Here is a 20,723-nt window from a genome sequence, read left to right on the forward strand (position 1 = left end):
CGGGCTGCCATGGAAAAGTTGTCTCAAATCAGCCCTAAAACCTCCGTATATATAGGTGGGAGGGGAGGGGCCTTGCCTTGGGGCTCAAGGAGCCCCAAGGGGTTCGGCCGAAGGGGGGGAGGAGGATTCTTCCTCCAATCCTAGTCCAACTAGGATTGGAAGGTGGAGTCCTTCCCTTCCTTCCCACTTCCCCTTTTTTCTCTTTGATTTTCTTATCTAATTGCGCAGGGGCCTCTTTGGACTTGCCCACCAGCCCACTAAGGGCTGGTGCGGCACCCCTAAGTCCTATGGGCTTCCCCGGGGTGGGCTTCCGCCCCGGTGAACATCCGGAACCCATTCGTCATTCCCGGTAATTCCGAAAACCATCCGGTAATCAAATGAGGTCATCCTATATATCAATCTTCGTCTCCGGACCTTTCCAGAAACCCTCGTGACATCCGTGATCTCATCCGGGACTCCGAACAACATTCGGTAACCAACCATATAACTCAAATACGCATAAAACAACGTCGAACCTTAAGTGTGCACACCCTGCGGGTTCGAGAACTATGTAGACATGACCCGAGGGACTCCTCGGTCAATATCCAATAGCGGGACCTGGATGCCCGTATTGGATACTACATATTCTACGAAGATCTTATCGTTTGAACCTCAGTGCCAAGGATTCATATAATCCCGTATGTCATTCCCTTTGTCCTTCGATATGTTACTTGCCGAGATTCGATCGTCAGTATCCGCATACCTATTTCAATCTCGTTTACCGACAAGTCTATTTACTCGTTCTGTAATACAAGATCCCGCAACTTACACTAAGTCACATTGCTTGCAAGGCTTGTGTGTGATGTTGTATTACCGAGTGGGCCCCGAGATACCTCTCCGTCACACGGAGTGACAAATCCCAGTCTCGATCCATACTAACTCAACGAACACCTTCGGAGATACCTCTAGAGCATCTTTATAGTCACCCAGTTACGTTGCGACGTTTGATGCACACCAAGCATTCCTCCGGTATCAGTGAGTTATATGATCTCATGGTCATAGGAACAAATACTTGACACGTAGAAAAGAGTAGCAACAAAATGACACGATCAACATGCTTCGTCTATTAGTTTGGGTCTAGTCCATCACATGATTCTCCCAATGATGTGATCCAGTTATCAAGCAACAACACCTTGTATATAGTCAGAAGACCCTTGCTATCCTTGATCAACTGGCTAGCCAAGTAGAGGCATGCTAGGGACAGTGTTTTGTCTATGTATCCACACATGTATCTAAGTCTTCATTCAATACAATTATAGCATGGATAATAAACGATTATCTTGATACATGAATTATAATAATAACTTATTTATCATTGCCTCTAGGGCATTATTCCAACAGCTTCTCCATGGAGGAGCGGCGCACGTGTTCCTTGATGGTCCTCACCTTGGGGTATACTTGGAGGCGGTGCTTAGCCAGTTCCCTGGGAACCCCCGGCATGTCAGACGGCTTCCATGCGAAGATATCCCAGTTCTGATGGAGGAACTGGATGAGATCGGCTTCGTATTTCTCTCCGAGTGAAGTGGAAATGTTCGTCGCAGAAGCACTCAGATCGGTGGGATGGATGTGGACTTGCTTCGCCTCACCGGCCGATTGAAAGGCGGACTCAGTAGCCGGTCGTTTCGACATGAGCAGGTCAGCAGAATCCACCGCCTTCTTGTACCCATCGAGCTCGGCAACGAGGGCCTACTCGTTGGCGATCCTCGAACCTTGCTGAAGGCACTATTTGGCGACCTTTCAATTGCTAGTCACCGTGATCACGCCTTTCGGCCCTGGCATGTTAAGCTTAAGATACACGTAAAATGGACGGGCCATGAAACGTGCATAGGCGGGCCTACTCAAGATGGTGTGATAGGCGCTTTGAAAGTCGACCACTTCAAAGGTCAACCTCTCCTTTTGGTAATTCTTCTCACTACCGTATACGACATTTAGGGTAATCTGGCTGAGTGATTCGGACTTTTTTTCAGGGATGACCCCGTCAAACTTCATGTTACTCTTGCTAAGCAGGGACAACAGAATGTACATAGCTTTGAGAGTTTCGACGTATATGATGTTAAGGCCACGACCACCATCCATGAGGACTTTCCGTAGTCGGAACCAATTGACCGCCGAATCAACCACCAACACTTACCTCCCATGGGTGGCAATGTTAGACGAGTGATCAGATTGGTAAAATGTGACGGGTGTCTTCGCCCAGTCGAGGTATTTCATGACCGTGTGGGCCTCCATGTTTACTTCCCGATTCATAACTTTCAATCGGCTATTTCTCTCGACATCAGCAAAGGTCATGAGGGTCCCCTAGATGTTCGGGTACCCGGAGGCATCGTCTGGGTCATCCTCATCTTCTTTGTCCCCGGAGGGCTCACTGCCCATCTCCTTCTGGAGTAGGCGGCAATATCGAACAGTGTGCTTAGGAGGGATGGTCTCCTCGTCTTCGTCTTTCCTAGCATGAATCGGATACGGCTGGTCCAGAAGGCTACTCTTGGACTCGGCATTCTTATTGCTTGACCAATATTTTTTCTTCTTCTTGGGCTTGTTTTGGCTCTGCCCTGGGACAACAGCTACTTCAGCTTTGCTCGATGGCTCGCTCTTTCACTTTTGTTTTTTCCCTGCGTTGCCTGAGTGGTTGCCTTCGGTAGCTTGGCCATTACCGTTATGGGGGCGGTCTTCTTCTTTTCCATTCGCATACTGATACGTCCATTTTGCATCATGCTTTCATGTTGATATTTATTGCTTTTTGGGCTGTTATATTACTTGTGGTACCATATTTATGCCTTTTCTCTCTTATTTTGTAAGGTTTATTTGAAGAGGGAGAATTCAGGCAGGTGGAATTCTAGACTGGAAAAGGAGCAAATCCTAGTCCACTATTCTGCACATCTCCAAATACCCTGAAAAGTTACGAGGATTTTTTCTGGATTATATAAAAAATACTAGGTGAAAGAACTACCAGAGGGGGGCCACCAGGGCTCCATAAGCCCCCACTCCGCCACCACCACCCCTGGTGGCGCAGGGCAAGCTTGTGGGCTGCCTGACGGCCCACTAGCCCCCCTCTTTTGCTATATGAAGTGTCCTGGTCCAGAAAAAATCAATCGGGAGCTTTTTCGTGGTTTCGCCACCGCCACAAGGCGGAACTTGAGCAGATCCAATCTAGAGCTCCGACAGGACGATCCTGCCGGGGAAATTTCCCTCCCGGAGGGGAAATCGTCGCCATCGTCATCACCAACACTCCTCTCATCGGAGGGAGGCATCTTCATCAACATCTTCATCAGCACCATCTCCTCTCCAATCCCTAGTTCATCTCTTGTAATCAATCTCCGTCTCACGACTCCGATTGGTACTTGTAAGGTTGCTAGTAGTGTTGATTACTCTTTGTAGTTGATGCTAGTTGGATTACTTGGTGGAAGAGTTTGTGTTCAGATCCTTGATGCTATTCATTACACCGCTGATCATGATTATGATTATGCTTTGTAAGTAGTTACTTTTGTTCCCGAGGACATGGGATAAGTCATGCTGATAATAGTCATGTGAATTTGATATTCGTTCGGTATTTTGATATGTTGTATGTTGTTTTTCCTCTAGTGGTGTTATGTGAATGTCGACTACATAACACTTCACCATATTTGGGCCTAGAGGAAGGCATTGGCAAGTAGTAAGTAGATGATGGGTTGCTGGAGTGACAGAAGCTTAAACCCCAGTCTATGTGTTGCTTCGTGAGCGGCTGATTTGGATCCACTAGTTTAATGCTATGGTTAGACTTTGTCTTAACTCTTCTTTTGTAGTTGCGGATGCTTGCGAGACAGGTTAATCATAAGTGGGATGCTTGTCCAAGTAAGGGCAGTACCCAAGCGCCGGTCCACCCACATATCAAACTATCAAAGTAACGTACGCGAATCATATGAACATGATAAAACTAGCATGACAGAAATTCTTGTGTGTCCTCGGGAGCGTTTTTCCTCCTATAAGACTTTGTTCAGGCTTGTCCCTTGCTGCAAAAGGGATTGGGCCACTTGCTGCACCGTTTCTACTACTTGTTACTCTTTGCTTGCTACATTTCACCTCGCTACACAATCACCTGTTACCGCTACTTTCAGTGCTTGTAGTTATTACCTTGCTGAAATCCGCTTATCAGAGCCTTCATCTCCTCGTTGGGTTCGACACTCTTACTTATCGACAGGACTACGATTGATCCCCTATACTTGTGGGTCATCACGTACCGATTGGCAATTTCCATAGCCCGACTAAAGGACAGATCCCCTGATTGGCCAAACTTCAGGATGAGCTCCCGATACCGAGTGCCTTCTTTGAAAGTGCACACAGTCCGATGCTCGGTGACATTCTCCATCGTGTTGTGCAGTGTGGTCCACCGCTGGATGTACTCCCTGAGGGTCTCATTGCTCTTCTGGACACAGTGTTGCACCTCTGTCAAGACGCTTGGACGCTTGTAAGTGCCCTCGAAATTGTTGACGAACACTCGGGCCAGGTCACCCCAGCTAAGGATGCTACCGGGGGAAGCTGATTGAGCCACGCCCTCGCCGACCCTTCTAATATAAGGGCCAGATGCTTCATTGCAACGTAGTCATTGCCGCTGGCTATCTGTGCGGCCACTCGGTAGTCCTCCAACCAGGTCTCTGGCTTGGACTCACCGTTGAACTTGCCGATCCCCATGGCCAATCAGTAATTGGAGGGGATCTTCGCCTCTTGGATGTGTCAGCCGAAGCATTCGAGGCCACATACCCCGAGGCAAGCTCGCGACCGGTCAACCACGTTATGCGTGATTATAGACCTTTGCATGGAACTGAGGGGCCCTATAGCCGTCGTCCCCATTACCCTAATGCCTATTGGGGCTTGGCCTGCGGTCATTGGATCAGCGGCCGAGTGAACCTCTCCTCGAAGGAGGTGTTCTCCTTCGGACCCGACGATCCCGCCTCTGGTTCCCATAAGGGCCTCTTGGAAGAGGAGCAGACCTTTGGTGTCTTCCCAGCATGTGCGGGCTATGAGCCGACTGCACCATGTCCGCGTGGACGGACCTGTTGTGGATGCGATTCCGCGATTGCGACAGCATGGAATTCTGTTGCAAGGCGGTCTTCAACAGAGCTTGGATCTGCCAAATGCCTTCCCCGACCACCGTGTCACTCGGCTGAATGGAATCGGCGATCCGTGTGGCAGCGGCCAGGTTCAACAAAGGAGTCGGCATGACCTCGATGTGTCGCAGGCGGTCGGTCGTGAACAAGTGTCTACGACTGTGGCTGGAACTTGGCTGGTCCTGTGTGGCATGAGCGTCGAGTGACTGCTGGAGTCACTCAAGTCGCCCGCGCTCGGCTAGATTTGCCAGTCGCGCGTTCTCTCCAGCGTGATCTCTTCTGGGTTGTTCCTGGTGATGGGAGTGTCGCGAGCCTATTCTCTCCTCCACTGAAGTTCCTCCTGTTGCTTCTCTGTGAGCGGCTACGGAACATGGTGGTTGCCTTCGCCGTGGCGACGCTCTCCACCATCATGCCCGGGAGAGTTCTCCGCGGCAAAACTGGGGCCACCTCCCCTGGCCGTGTCGGCCATCAAGACCTCAGCGGCACCTCCATTGCTTTCGCAGTTGGAGTCACGAGTGATTCTTTGCTCGATGACGGAAGCAGGCTGACGGTGGGCTCATCACAACTGAGCATAGCCACCTGCCCCGAGATGGCCCAGTGGTCCATGGCGTGCTTGACCCACCGCTGCAGATGCGAGCACCCGGAGCACTTGCAACGAACCGCAGTGGGGCATGGGGGCACCGAGTGGTACGACATCGATGGTTGCCGGATTAGGACTCCTTGCGCAACTGCGCTAAAATGCGACATACCTCTAGCAGGAAGGGCGTCAGTGTCCAGTGGCGCATCATGCATCCATGCTGAGTCGTCGAGAACGAAGGTGAGGGAACCGAAGAGGATCTCTCCGCCGAGTGTCGTCAAGTTGACGGAAAGGTAAAAACTCCGACTGCGCCAGATTTGCTAAACACGCAGCACCACGGTGGGCACCAACTGTCGTGGGAATGACCATGACAATAGTAACAGGGGTACAAACAGAGGGGCTAAGCCTAATTAAGCGCAGTGGATACATTCAGATGAACGAGTTCAGTTCCCACTCAGGAGTGGTAACATCCCTATGTCTCGAGCCGTGAGGCTAATATTTCCTTATGGGGAATGTGAGATTACAAGATACTGAACTCTTGAGCATGAGTTCGGGAGTGGCTTATATAGAGTGCGCTACGACCAACCGAGCTTCATTACAAGGCGATTTAATGCTAACTAATATGGAAGTTACTAGAAATGGCAGTTATAACTTATGGAGTTACTGGTAACATAGGTCTTCACTGCACTTCATGTGATAGTTTAAGTCCTTAACCATTGCAGCCTCTTCGATGCCATTTCTCGCTGTGGTCCGAGTGTCAGGGTGTGTCGGACTGACATAAGGCGATCTGAATGACTTTAGGTAAGCCGAGTGAGGGCACGTTGTCCCGAGTTAGGTCGTGACTACACCGGTGACTTGTAGGACACTAATGTCCATACCTAGCCTTAGGTGTGCCTTGGGAAGCTCGTATGTAGGCCTACTCGTAATGTACATACCCATCACTCTCCTACCCCATATCGACAGCAAACCCTCGCCCAACTTCGTTGTGTCATCGCAGCTGCCCATTTACCGGTGCCGACTGATACGTCTCCATAGTATCTATAATTTTTTATTGTTTCATGCCAATATTCTACAAGTTTCATATACTTTTGGCAAATTTTATACTATTTTTGGGACTAAAATATTGATCCAGTGCCCAGTGCCAGTTCATGTTTGTTGCATGTTTTTTGTTTCGCAGATTATCCTTACCAAACGAAGTCCAAACGCAATAAAAAACCTACGGAGATTTTTTTTGGAATATTTATGAGTTTTTGGAAGAAGAATCTACGCGGAACGATGCCCGAGGAGGTCACAAGCCCACGAGGCGCCCCCCCCCTAGGACGCGGCTGGCAGGCTTGTGACCAATCCCTAAGGTGGTTGGGGCCCTTCTTTCGCCGCAAGAAAGCTAATATCCGGAAGAAAATCGTGTTAAAATTTCAGCGCAATAGGTGTTACTGATCTCTGGGAATTTAAGAAACGGTGAAAGGCAGAATCTGGGAGCGCAGAAACAGAAGGACAGAAAGAGAGAGATCCAATCTCGGAGGGGCTCTTGCCCCTCCGCCACCATGGAGACCATGGACCAAAGGGGAAACCCTTCTCCCATCTAGGGAGGAGGTCAATGAAGAAGAAGAAGAAGGGGGGCTCTCTCCCCCTCTCTCCCGGCGGCGCCGGAACGCCGCCCGGGACATCATCGTGTGACGGCGATCTACACCAACACCTCCGTCATATTCACCAACACCTCCATTCCCCATCTATATTCAGCGGTCCACTCTCCCGCAACCCGCTGTACCCTCTACTTGACATGGTGCTTTATGCTTCATATTATTATCCAATGATGTGTTGCCTTCCTATGATGTCTGAGTAGATTTTCGTTGTCCTATCGGTGATTGATGAATTGCTATGATTGGTTTAATTTGCTTGTGGTTACGTTGTTGTCCTTTGGTGCCCATGTTGGAAATATGCCCTAGAGGCAATAATAAATTAGTTATTATTATATTTCTTTGTTCATGGTAATCGTTTATTGTCCATGCTATAATTGTATTGATTGGAAACACAATACTTTTGTAGATACATAGACAAAACACTGTCCCTAGTAAGCCTTTAGTTGACTAGCTCGTTGATCAAAGATGGTCAAGGTTTCCTGACCATAGGCAAGTGTTGTTACTTGATAACGGGATCACATCATTAGGTGAATCATGTGATGGACTAGACCCAAACTTGTGTGCATCAAACGTCAGAACGTAATACCTTGTGTGCATCAGATGTCACAACGTAACTGGGTGACTATAAATGTGTTCTACGGGTATCTCTGAAGGTGTGCGTTGAGTTAGTATGGATCAAGACTGGGATTTGTCACTCCGTGTGACGGAGAGGTATCTTAGGGCCCACTCGGTAATACAACATCACATATAAGCCTTGCAAGCAATGTGACTCAAGTGTGAGTCACGGGGATCTTGTATTACGGAACGAGTAAAGAGACTTGTCGGTAATGAGATTGAAATAGGTATGCGGATGCCGACGATCAAATCTCGGGAAAGTAACATACCGAAGGACAAAGGGAATGACATACATGATTATATGAATCCTTGGCACTGAGGTTCAACCGATAAGATCTTCGGAGAATATGCAGGATCCAATATGGGCATCCAGGTCCCTCTATTGGATATTGAGCGAGGAGTGTCTTGGGTCATGTCTACATAGTTCTCGAACCCGCATGGTCTGCACACTTCAGGTTCGGTGGCGTTTCGGTATAGGTGAGTTATAGGTGTTGGTAACCGAAAGTTGTTCGGAGTCCCGGATGAGATCCACGACATCATGAGGAGCTCCGAAATGGTCCGTCGGTAAAGATTGATATATAGGAAGTCCCGTTTTGGTCACCGGAAAAGTTTCGGACTCATCGGAGTGTGCCGGGAGTGCCGGGAGGGGTGCCAGGGACCATCGGGAGGGGTGTCACGCCCCAAGGGATCTCATGGGCTATGGGAAGAGATAAACCAGCCCCTAGTGGGCTGTAATAAGTTCCCACTAAGGCCCATAAGGTTTGAGAAGGAAAAAACACAAGGTGGAAAGAGTTTCCAAGTGGGAAGGTGGAATCCTACTCCAAGTAGGATTGGAGTAGGACTCCTCCACCTCCAATTTCGCCCAAACCTTGAGGGTTTGAGGATGCTTCCTCCCCTCACTTCCTCCTATGTATACTAGAGGTATTGAGGGATTTTGAGACACAACTTTGCCACGTGCTGCTCGACCCTATACCACGCAGTTTTTCCTCTAGATCGTGTTTCTGCGGAGCTTAGGCGAAGCCCTGCCGGATTAGATCATCACCACCACCGGCACGCCGTCACGCTGTCGGAGAACTCTTCCACCTCTCCGCCCCCTCTTGCTGGATCAAGAAGGTGGAGATCGTCATCGAGCTGTACGTGTGCTGAACGCGGAGGTGCCGTACGTTCGGCACTAGATCGGAACGGATCATGAGACGGATCGCAAGACGGTTCGTGCAACGGATCGCGAGACGGATCGCGGGACGGATCGTGGGACGGATCGCGGGACGGTTCGTGGGACGGTTCGTGGGGCGGTTCGAGGGACGTGAAGACGTTCCACTACATCAACCGCATTTCTTAACGCTTCGTGTTGTGCGATCTACAAGGGTACGTAGATCCAAATGTCCGATCGTAGATGGACATCACCATGATAGGTCTTCGTGCGCGTAGGAAATTTTTGTTTCCCATGCGACGTTCCCCAATAGTGGCATCATGAGCTAGGTTCATGCTGTTGGGGTAACGTAGCATAACTTCAAAACAATTCATATGCATATTCAGATCTTCCTACGGAGAGACCAGCAACGAGAGAGGGGTGAGTGCATCTTCATACCTTTGAGGATCGCTAAGCAGAAGTGTTACTAGAACGCGGTTGATGGAGTCGTACTCGCGGTGATTCGGATCGCGGTGTGATTCCGATCTAGTGCCGAACTACGGCACCTCCGCGTTCAACACACGTGCAGCCCGGTGATGTCTCCTGCACCTTGATCCAGCAAGGAGGAGGGAGAGGTTAGGGAAGAAATCCAGCAGCACGACGGCGTGGTGTCGATGGAGAGAGGAGGCCTCCCGTCAGGGCTTCGCCAAGCACCGGCAGAGAGGAGGAGAAAAAAGGGCAGGGTTGCACCGAGGGAGAGGGAAAAGTGTGTCCCCCAATAGCCAAAAGTGCCCACTATATATAGGGGGAGGGAGGGGTTGCGCCCCCTTGAGGGTTTCCCTCTCCTGTGGTGGCGCACCCCTAGATGGGGGGAGGTGCGGCGGCCAAGGGGGGGAGGAGGGGTGGCGCACCCCTCTAGTGGGCCTTAGGCCCACCTGCGCTAGGGTTCCCCCCCTTCTCCCCTCTTCCTGCGCCACGGGCTGAGTGGGGGGCGCACCAGCCCACCTAGGGGCTGGTTCCCTCCCCCACTTGGCCCATCTATCCTCCCGGGGTCGTTGCCCCCTTTCGGTGGACCCCCGGGGCCACCTCCGGTGGTCCCGGTGGTCCCGGTACATTCCTAGTGATGCCCGAAACACTTCCGGTGTCCGAAACCATCCGTCCTATATATCAATCTTTACCTCCGGACCATTCCGGAGCTCCTCGTTACGTCTGGGATCTCATCCCGGACTCCAAACAACTTTCGATAACCTCGTATAACAATTCCCTATAACCCTAGCGTCATCGAACCTTAAGTGTGTAGACCCTACGGGTTCGGGAGACAGGTAGACATGACCGAGACATCTCTCTGGCCAATAACCATCAGCGGGTTCTAGATACCCATGGTGGCTCCCACTTGCTCCACGATGATCTCATCGGATGAACCACGATGTCAAGGATTCAATCAATCCCGTATACAATTCCCTTTGTATGTCGGTATAGAACTTGCCCGAGATTCGATCGTCGGTGTACCTATACCTTGTTCAATCTCATTACCGATAAGTCTCTTTACTCGTTCCGTAGCACGTCATCGTGTGACTAACTCCTAAGTCACATTGAGCTCATGATGATGTTCTACTGAGTGGGCCCAGAGATACCTCTCCGTCACACGGAGTGACAAATCCCGATCTCGATTTGTACCAACCCAACAGACACTTTCGGAGGTACCCGTAGTGCACCTTTATAGTCACCCAATTACGTTGTGACGTTTATTACACCCAAAGCACTCCTACGGTATCCGGGAGTTGCACAATCTGACGGTCAAAGGAAAAGATAATTGACATTAGAAAATCTTTAGCATACGAACAATACGATCTAGTGTTATGCTTAGGATTGGGTCTTGTCCATCACATCATTCTCCCAATGATGTGATCCCGTTATCAATGACATCTAATGCCCATGACGAGGAAACCATGATCATCTATTGACTAACGAGCTAGCCAACTAGAGGCTTGCTAGGGACACGTTGTGATCTATTTATTCACACATGTATTACTGTTTCCTGTTAATACAATTATAGCATGAACAATAGACGATTATCATGAACAAGGAAATATGATAATAACCATTTTATTATTGCCTCTAGGGCACATTTCCAACAGTATCCTACTTGCACTAGAGTCAATAATCTAGTTACATTGTGATGTATCGAACACCCATAGCATTATGGTGTTGATCATGTTTTGCTCGTGGAAGAGGTTTAGTCAACGGGTCTACAACATTCAGATCCGTGTGTACTTTACAAATCTCTATTACTCCACTCTGGACATGGTCCTGGATGGAGTTGTAGTGGCGTTTGATGTGCTTCGTCTTCCGGTGAAACCTGGGCTCCTTGGCTATGGCGATGGCCCCAGTGTTATCACACAAGAGAGTCATTGGACCCGACGCGCTTGGAACCACTCCAAGGTCGGTGATGAGCTCCTTCATCCAAATTCCATCATGAGCCGCTTCTGAAGCAGCTATGTACTCTGCTTCACATGTAGACGCTGCCACGACTTCTTGCTTGCTGCTGCACCAGCTCACTGCCCCACCATTCAAAACATATACGTATCCGGCCTGTGACTTAGAGTCATCCGGATCTGTGTCGAAGCTAGCGTCGACGTAACCCTTTACGACGAGCTCTTCGTCACCTCCATAAATGAGAAACATTTCCTTAGTCCTTTTCAGGTACTTAAGGATATTCTTGACCGCTGTCCAGTGTTCCATACCGGGATCACTTTGGTACCTCCCTACCAAACTTATGGCATGGTTTATATCAGGTCTAGTACACAGCATGGCATACATAAGAGAGCCTACGGCTGAAGCGTAGGGGACAGACCTTATCTTCTCTCTATCTGTTGTCGTGGTCAGCGATTGAGTCTTACTCAATCTCATACCTTGCAAAACTGGCAAGAACCCTTTCTTTGAGTTTTCGATATTGAACTTCTTCCATATCTTGTCAAGGTATGTACTTTGCGAAAGACCTATGAGGCGTCTCGATCTATCTCTATAGATCTTGATGCCTAATATGTATGCAGCTTCTCCAAGGTCCTTCATTGAAAAACTCTTCTTCAAATAGGCCTTTATGCTTTCCAACATCTCTATATTGTTCCCCATCAATAATATGTCATCCACATACAGTATGAGGAAAGCTACAGAGCTCCCACTCACTTTCTTGTACAGACAGGCTTCTCTGTAAACCTGTATGAACCCAAATGCTTTAATCACCTCATTAAAGCAAATGTTCCAACTCCGAGATGCTTGCACTAGCCCATAGATGGAGCGCTGGAGCTTGCACACTTTGTTAGCACCCTTAGGGTCGACAAAACCTTCTGGTTGCATCATATACAACTCTTCCTTAAGGTTGTCGTTAAGGAACACTGTTTTGACATCCATTTGCCAAATTTCATAATCATAAAAGGCGGCAATTGCTAACATGATTCGTACTGATTTCAGCTTCGCTACGGGAGAGAAAGTCTCTTCGTAGTCAACTCCTTGAATTTGTCGAAAACCCTTTGCGACAAGTCGAGCTTTATAAACGGTTACATTACCGTTTGCATCAGTCTTCTTCTTGAAGATCCATTTATTTTCTATGGCTCGCCGGTCATCGGGCAAGTCCAACAAAGTCCATACTTTGTTCTCATACATGGATCCTATCTCAGATTTCATAGCTTCAAGCCATTTGTTGGAATCCGGGCCCTCCATCGCTTCTTCATAGTTCGAAGGTTCACCGTTGTCTAACAACATGATTTCCATCACAGGGTTGCCGTACCACTCTGGTGCGGATCGTGCCCTCGTGGACCTTCGCGGTTCAGTAGTAACTTGATCCGAAGCTTCATGATCATTATCATTAACTTCCTCTTCAGTTGGTGTAGGCACCACAGGAACAACTTCCCGCGCTGCGCTACTATCCTGTTCGAGAGGGGGTGTAATTACCTCATCAAGTTCTACCTTCCTCCCACTTACTTCTTTCGAGAGAAACTCTTTCTCTAGAAAGGATCCGTTCTTGGCAACAAAGGTTTTACCTTCGGACCTAAGATAGAAGGTATACCCAATAGTTTCCTTAGGTTATCCTATGAATACGCATTTCTCCGCTTTGGGTTCGAGATTTTCTGGGTGAAGTTTCTTCACATAAGCATCGCAGCCCCAAGCTTTAAGAAACGACAACTTAGGTTTCTTGCCAAACAATAGTTCATACGGTGTCGTCTCAACGGATTTAGACGGTGCCCTATTTAAAGTGAATGCTGCAGTTTCTAATGCGTATCCCCAAAATGATAGTGGTATGTCGGTAAGAGACATCATAGATCGTATCATATCTAATAAAGTGCGATTACGACGTTCAGACACTCCGTTGCGTTGCGGTGTGCCAGGCGACGTGAGTAGTGAAACGATTCCACACTTCCTTAGGTGTGTGCCAAACTCGTGACTCAAATATTCTCCTCCACGATCAGATCGTAGACACTTAATTTTTCTGTCACGTTGATTCTCGACCTCACTCTGAAATTCCTTGAACTTTTCAAATGTCTCAGATTTGTGCTTCATCAAGTAGATATACCCATACCTACTCAAATCATCGGTGAGAGTGAGAACATAACGATAGCCACCGCGAGCTTCAACGTTCATTGGACCACACACATATGTATGTATTATTTCCAATAAGTCAGTTGCTCCCTCCATTATTCCTGAGAATGGAGTCTTAGTCATCTTGCCCATGAGGCATGGTTCGCATGTGTCAAATATTCAAAGTCAAGAGACTCTAATAGTCCATCAGTATGGAGCTTCTTCATGCGCTTAACACCGATATGACCAAGGCAGCAGTGCCACAAGTATGTGAGACTATCATTATCAAATTTACATCTTTTGGTACTCACACTATGAATATGCGTAACATCACGATCGAGATTCATCAAGAATAAACCATTCACCAGCGGAGCATGACCATAAAACATATCACTCATATAAATAGAACAACCATTATTCACTGACTTAAATGAGTAGCCGTCTCGCATTAAGCAAGACCCTGATATGATGTTCATGCTTAAAGCGGGTACTAAATAACAATTATAAAGGTTTAAAACTAATCCCGACGGTAGATGTAGAGGTAACGTGCCGACGGCGATCACATCGACCTTGGAGCCATTCCCGACGTGCATCGTCACCTCGTCCTTTGCCAGTCTCCGCTTATTCCGCAGTTCCTGCTTTGAGTTGCAAATGTGAGCAACAGCACCGGTATCAAATACCCAGGAGCTACTACGAGCGCTAGTAAGGTACACATCAATAACATGTATATCACATATACCTTTAACGTTGCCGGCCTTCTTGTCCGCTAAGTATTTGGGGCAGTTCCGCTTCCAGTGACCCTTTCCCTTGCAATAGAAGCACTCAGTCTCAGGCTTGGGTCCATTCTTTTTCTTCTTCCCGGCATCTTGCTTACCGGGCGCGGCAACGACTTTGCCGTCTTCCTTGAAGTTCTTCTTACCCTTGCCTTTCTTGAAACTGGTGGTCTTATTGACCATCAACACTTGATGCTCTTTCTTGATTTCTACTTCTTCAGACTTGAGCATCGAGTACATCTCGGGAATGGTCTTTTCCATCCCTTGCATGTTGTAGTTCAGCACAAAACCTTTTTAGCTTGGTGGGAGATACTGGAGGATTCTGTCAATTATAACGTCATCCGGAAGTTCGACTCCAAGTGAAGTCAGACGACCGTGTAACCCAAACATTTTGAGTATGTGCTCACTGACTGAATTGTTCTCCTCCATCTTACAGCTAAAGAACTTGTCGGAAACTTCATATCTCTCGACACGGGCATGAGCATGAAAAACTGGTTTCAGCTCTTGGAACATCTCATATGCACCGTGTTGCTCAAAACGCCTTTGGAGCCCCGTTTCCAAACTGTATAACATGCCACACCTAACCAGAGAGTAGTCATCATTCCGCGTTTGCCAGACGTTCATAATGTCCTGGGCTGCTGCAGGAGCAGGAGGGTCACCTAGCGGCGCATCAAGGACATAAGCCTTTTTAGCTGCTTCAAGGATGAGTTTCAAGTTGCGGACCCATCCCGCATAGTTGCTACCATCATCTTTCAGCTTGTTTTTCTCTAGGAATGCGTTGAAATTGAGGTTGACATTGACCATCTACAATATTTACAAAGACAACATTTTAGACTAAGTTCATGACAATTAAGTTCATTTAATCAAATTAAGTATGAACTCCCACTTAAATCAACATCCCTCTAGTCATCTAAGTGATACATGATCCATGTTGACTAACCCGTGTCCGATCATCACGTGAGACGGACTAGTCACCATGGTGAGCAACTTCATGTTGATCGTATTCAACCATACGACTCATGTTCGACCTTTCGGTCTCTTGTATTCGAGGTCATGTATGTACATGCTAAGCTCATCGAGTCAACCTAGGTGTTTCGCGTGTGTAAATCTGGCTTACACCCGTTGTATGCGAATGTTAGAATCTATCACACCCGATCATCACGTGGTGCTTCGAGACAATAATCCTTCGCAACGGTGCACACTTAGGGGAATACGTTCTCGAAATTTTAAGAGGGATCATCTTATTATGCTACCGTCGTTCTAAGCAATAAGATGAAAAACATGATAAACATCACAATGCAATCATATAGTGACATGATATCGCCATTATCATCTTTGCTCTTTTGATCTCCATCTTCAGGCATCGCATGATCATCATCGTCACCGGCATGACACCATGATCTCCATCATCATGATCTCCATCATCGTGTCTCCATGAAGTCGTCATGCCAACTACTACTATCACTACTACTATAGCTAACCGTTAGCAATGAAGTAAAAGTAGTAAGCACATGGCGTTGCATCTCATACAATAAATTAAGACAACTCCTATGGCTCCTGCCGGTTTTCATACTCATCGACATGCGAGTCGTGAAACCTATTACAATAACATGATCATCTCATACATCATACATGCAACATCAAAACATTGGCCATATCACATCACATGTCAAACCCTGCAAAAACAAGTTAGACGTCCTCTAATTGCTGTTGCAAGTTTTACGTGGCTGATTTGGGTTTCTAGCAAAAACGCTTTCTTACCTACGTGACAGACACAACGATGATATGCCAAAGCTATTTACCCTTCATAAGGACCCTTTTCATCAAATCCAATCCCACTAGAGTAGGAGAGACAAACACCCGCTAGCCACCTTTATGCACGGTGTGCATGTCTGTCGGTGGAACCAGTCTCACGAAAGCGTACGTGTAAAGTCGGTCCGGGCCGCTTCATCCCACAATACCGCCGGAAAAGAATAAGACTAGTAGCGGCAAGCAATTGACGAATCATCGCCAACAACCTTTTGTGTTCTACTCGTGCATAGAATCTACGCATGGAAAACCTGGCTCGGATGCCACTGTTGGGGTAACGTAGCATAAATTCAAAAAATTTCCTACGCATATTCAGATCTTCCTATGGTGAGACCAGGAAAGAGAGAGGGGTGAGTGCATCTTCATACCTTTGAAGATCGCTAAGCGGAAGCGTTACTAGAACGCGGTTGATGGAGTCGTACTCGCGGCGATTCAGATCGCGGTGTGATTCCGATCTAGTGCCGAACTACGGCACCTCCGCGTTCAACACATGTGCAGCCCGGTGACGTCTCCCGCACCTTGATCCAGCAAGGAGGAGGGAGAGGTTGGGGAAGAACTCCAGCAGCACGACGGCGTGGTGTCGATGGAGAGACGAGGTCTCCCGGCAGGGCTTCGCCAAGCACCGGCAGAGAGGAGGAGAAAGAAGGGCACGGCTGCGCCGAGGGAGAGGGAAAAGTGTGTCCCCCAATGGCCAAAAGTGCCCACTATATATAGGGGGGAGGGGCTGCGCCCCCTTGAGGGTTTCCTTCTCCTGGGGGGGCAGCAGCCCTAGATGGGGGGAGGTGCGGCGGCCAAGGGGGGAGGAGGGGTGGCGCACCCCTGTGGTGGGCCTTAGGCCCACCTGCACTAGGGTTCCCCCCCCTTCTCCCCTCTTCCTGCACCATGGGCTGAGTGGGGGGCGCACCAGCCCACCTAGGGGCTGGTTCCCACCCCCACTTGGCCCATCAAGCCTCCCGGGGTCGTTGCCCCCTTTCGGTGGACCCCGGGGGGCACCTCGGTGGTCCCGGTATGTTACCGGTGATGCCCGAAACACTTCCGGTGTCTGAAACCATCCGTCCTATATATCAATCTTTACCTTCGGACCATTCCGGAGCTCCTCGTGACGTCTGGGATATCATTCGGGACTCCGAGCAAGTTTTGATAACCTCGTATAACAATTCCCTATAACCCTAGCGTCATCGAACCTTAAGTGTGTAGACCCTACGGGTTCGGGAGACAGGTAGACATGACCGAGACATCTCTCTGGCCAATAACCATCAGCGGGGTCTAGATACCCATGGTGTCTCCCACTTGCTCCACGATGATCTCATCGGATGAACCACGATGTCAAGGATTCAATCAATCCCGTATACAATTCCCTTTGTCTGTCGGTATAGAACTTGCCCGAGATTCGATCGTCGGTATACCTATACCTTGTTCAATATCGTTACCGGTAAGTCTCTTTACTCGTTCCGTAGCACGTCATCGTGTGACTAACTCCTTAGTCACATTTAGCTCATGATGATGTTCTACCGAGTGGTCCCAGAGATACCTCTCCGTCACACGGAGTGACAAATCCCGATCTCGATTCGTACCAACCCAACAGACACTTTCGGAGGTACCCGTAGTGCACCTTTATAGTCACCCAGTTATGTTGTGACGTTTGGTACACCCAAAGCACTCCTACGGTATCCGGGAGTTGCACAATCTCAGGGTTGAAGGAAAAGATACTTGACATTAGAAAAAGCTTTAGCATACGAACAATACGATCTAGTGCTATGTTTAGGATTGGGTCTTGTCCATCACATCATTCTCCCAATGATGTGATCCCGTTATCAATGACATCTAATGCCCATGATCAGGAAACCATGATCATCTATTGACTAACGAGCTAGCCAACTAGAGGCTTGCTAGGGACACATTGTGATCTATTTATTCACACATGTATTATTGTTTCTTGTTAATACAATTATAGAATGAACAATAGACGATTATCATGAACAAGGAAATATGATAATAACCATTTTATTATTACCTCTAGGGCATATTTCCAACACATGCGTAGATGTTATCTCGAGTAGAACACAAAAGTTTTTGTGGGCGGTGATGTGCGATTTGGTTCCCTCCTTAGTCTTTTCTTGATTCCGCGGTATTGTTGGATCGAAGCGGCTCGGACCGACATTACTCGCATGCTTACGAGAGACTGGTTTCATCGCTACGAGCAACCCCGTTGCTCAAAGATGACTGGCGAGTGTCGGTTTCTCCAACTTTAGTTGAATCGGATTTGACCGAGGAGGTCCTTGGAGAGAGGTTAAATAGCAATTCATACATCTCCGTTGTGGTGTTTGCGTAAGTAAGATGCGATCCTACTAGATACCCATGGCAACCACATAAAACATGCAACAACAATTAGAGGACGTCTAACTTGTTTTTGCCGGGTATGCTTGTGATGTGATATGGCCAACGACGTGATGTGATATATTGGATGTATGAGATGATCATGTTGTAATAGTTAATATCTCCTTGCACGTCGATGCTACGGCAACCGGCAGGAGCCATAGGGTTGTCTTTAAACTAACATTTGAGTTTGCAGATGCGTTTACTATATTGCTAGGACATAGCTTTAGTAGTAATAGCATAGCATACACGACAACCTCGATGGCGGCACGATGATGGAGATCATGATGATGGGGATCATGGTGTGGCGCCGGTGACAAGAAGATCATACTGGTGCTTTGGTGATGGAGATCAAGGAGCACTTGATGATGGCCATATCATGTCACTTATGAGTTGCATGTGATGTTAATCCTTTATGCACCTTATCTTGCTTAGAACGACGGTAGCATTATGAGGTGATCTCTCACTAAAATTTCTAGATGAAATTGTGTTCTCCCGACTGTGCACCATTGCGACAGTTCATCGTTTCGAGACACCACGTGATGATCGGGTGTGATAGACTCAACGTTCACATACAACGCATGCAAAACAATTGCACACGCGGAACACTCGGGTTCAGCTTGACGAGCCTAGCATGTGCAGACATGGCCTCGGAACACATGAGACCGAAAGGTCGAGCATGAATCGTATAGTTGATATGATTAGCATAGAGATGCTTACCACTGAAACTATTCTCGACTCACGTGATGATCGGACTTGAGATAGTGGATTTAGATCATGTACCACTCAAATGACTAGAGAGATGTACTTTTTGAGTGGGAGTTCTTAAGTAATATGATTAATTGAACTAATTGTCATGAACATAGTCTAATGGTCTTTGCGAATTACGATGTAGCTTGCGCTATAGCTCTACTATTTTTATATGTTCCTAGAGAAAATTTAGTTGAAAGTTGATAGTAGCAAACTTTGCGGACTGTGTCTGTAAAACTGAGGATTGTCCTCATTGCTCCGCAGAAGGCTTATGTCCTTAATGCACCACTCAGTGTGCTGCACCTCGAGCATCGTTTGTGGATGTTGTGAACATCTGACATACACGTTTCTGATGACTACGTGATAGTTAAGTGCAAAATACTTAATGGCTTAGAAGTAAGGCGTCGTAGACGTTTTGAAACGTCACGGAACATAAGAGATGTTCTAAAGAGATGAAATTGTGATTTCATGCTTGTGCCCTTGTTAAGAGGTATGAGACCTATGACAAGATTCTTTGTCCACAAAGTAAAGGAGAAAAGCTCAATCGTTGAGTGTGTGCTCAGATTGTCTGAGTACGACAATCGCGTGAATCAAGTGGGAGTTAATCTTCCAGATGAGATCGTGATGGTTCTCCAAAGTCACTGCCACCAAGCTTCGAGAGCTTCATGATGAACTATAACATATCAAGGATAGATACAATGATCCTTGACCGATTCGCGATGTTTGACACTGCGAAAGTAGAAATCAAGAAGGAGCATCAATAGTTGATGGTTAGTAAAACCACTAAGTTTCAAGAAAGGCAAGGGCTAGAAGGGATACTTCGTGAAACGGCAAAACAGTTGCTGCACTAATGAAGAGACCCAAGATTAAACCCAAACCCTAGACTAAGTGCTTCTGTTATGAGGGGAACGATCACTGAGGCGGAGCTACCCTAGATGCTTGGTAGAAAAGTAGGCTGGCAAAGTCGAAAGAAGTATATTTGATATACATGATGTTGATCTGTACTTTACTAGTACTCCTAGTAGCGCGAGGGTATTGGATACCGGTTCGGTTGCTAAGTGATTAGTAACACGAAATGAAAGCTATAGAATAAACGGAGACTAGCTAAAGGCGAGGTGACGATACGTGTTGGAAGTGTTTCCAAGGTTGATATGACCAAACGTCGCACGCTCCCTCTACCATCGAGATTGGTGTTAAACCTAAATAATTTTTATTTGGTGCTTGCGTTAACCATGAACATTATTGGATCGTGTTTATTGCAATACGATTATTCATTTAAAGAGAATAATGGTTGCTCTATATGCTTGAATAATCACCTTCAATGGTTTATTGAATCTCGATCGTAGTGTTACACATGTT

This window comes from Hordeum vulgare, chromosome 7H (assembly GCF_904849725.1).
Source record: "Hordeum vulgare subsp. vulgare chromosome 7H, MorexV3_pseudomolecules_assembly, whole genome shotgun sequence".
NCBI classification, from domain to species: domain Eukaryota; kingdom Viridiplantae; phylum Streptophyta; class Magnoliopsida; order Poales; family Poaceae; genus Hordeum; species Hordeum vulgare.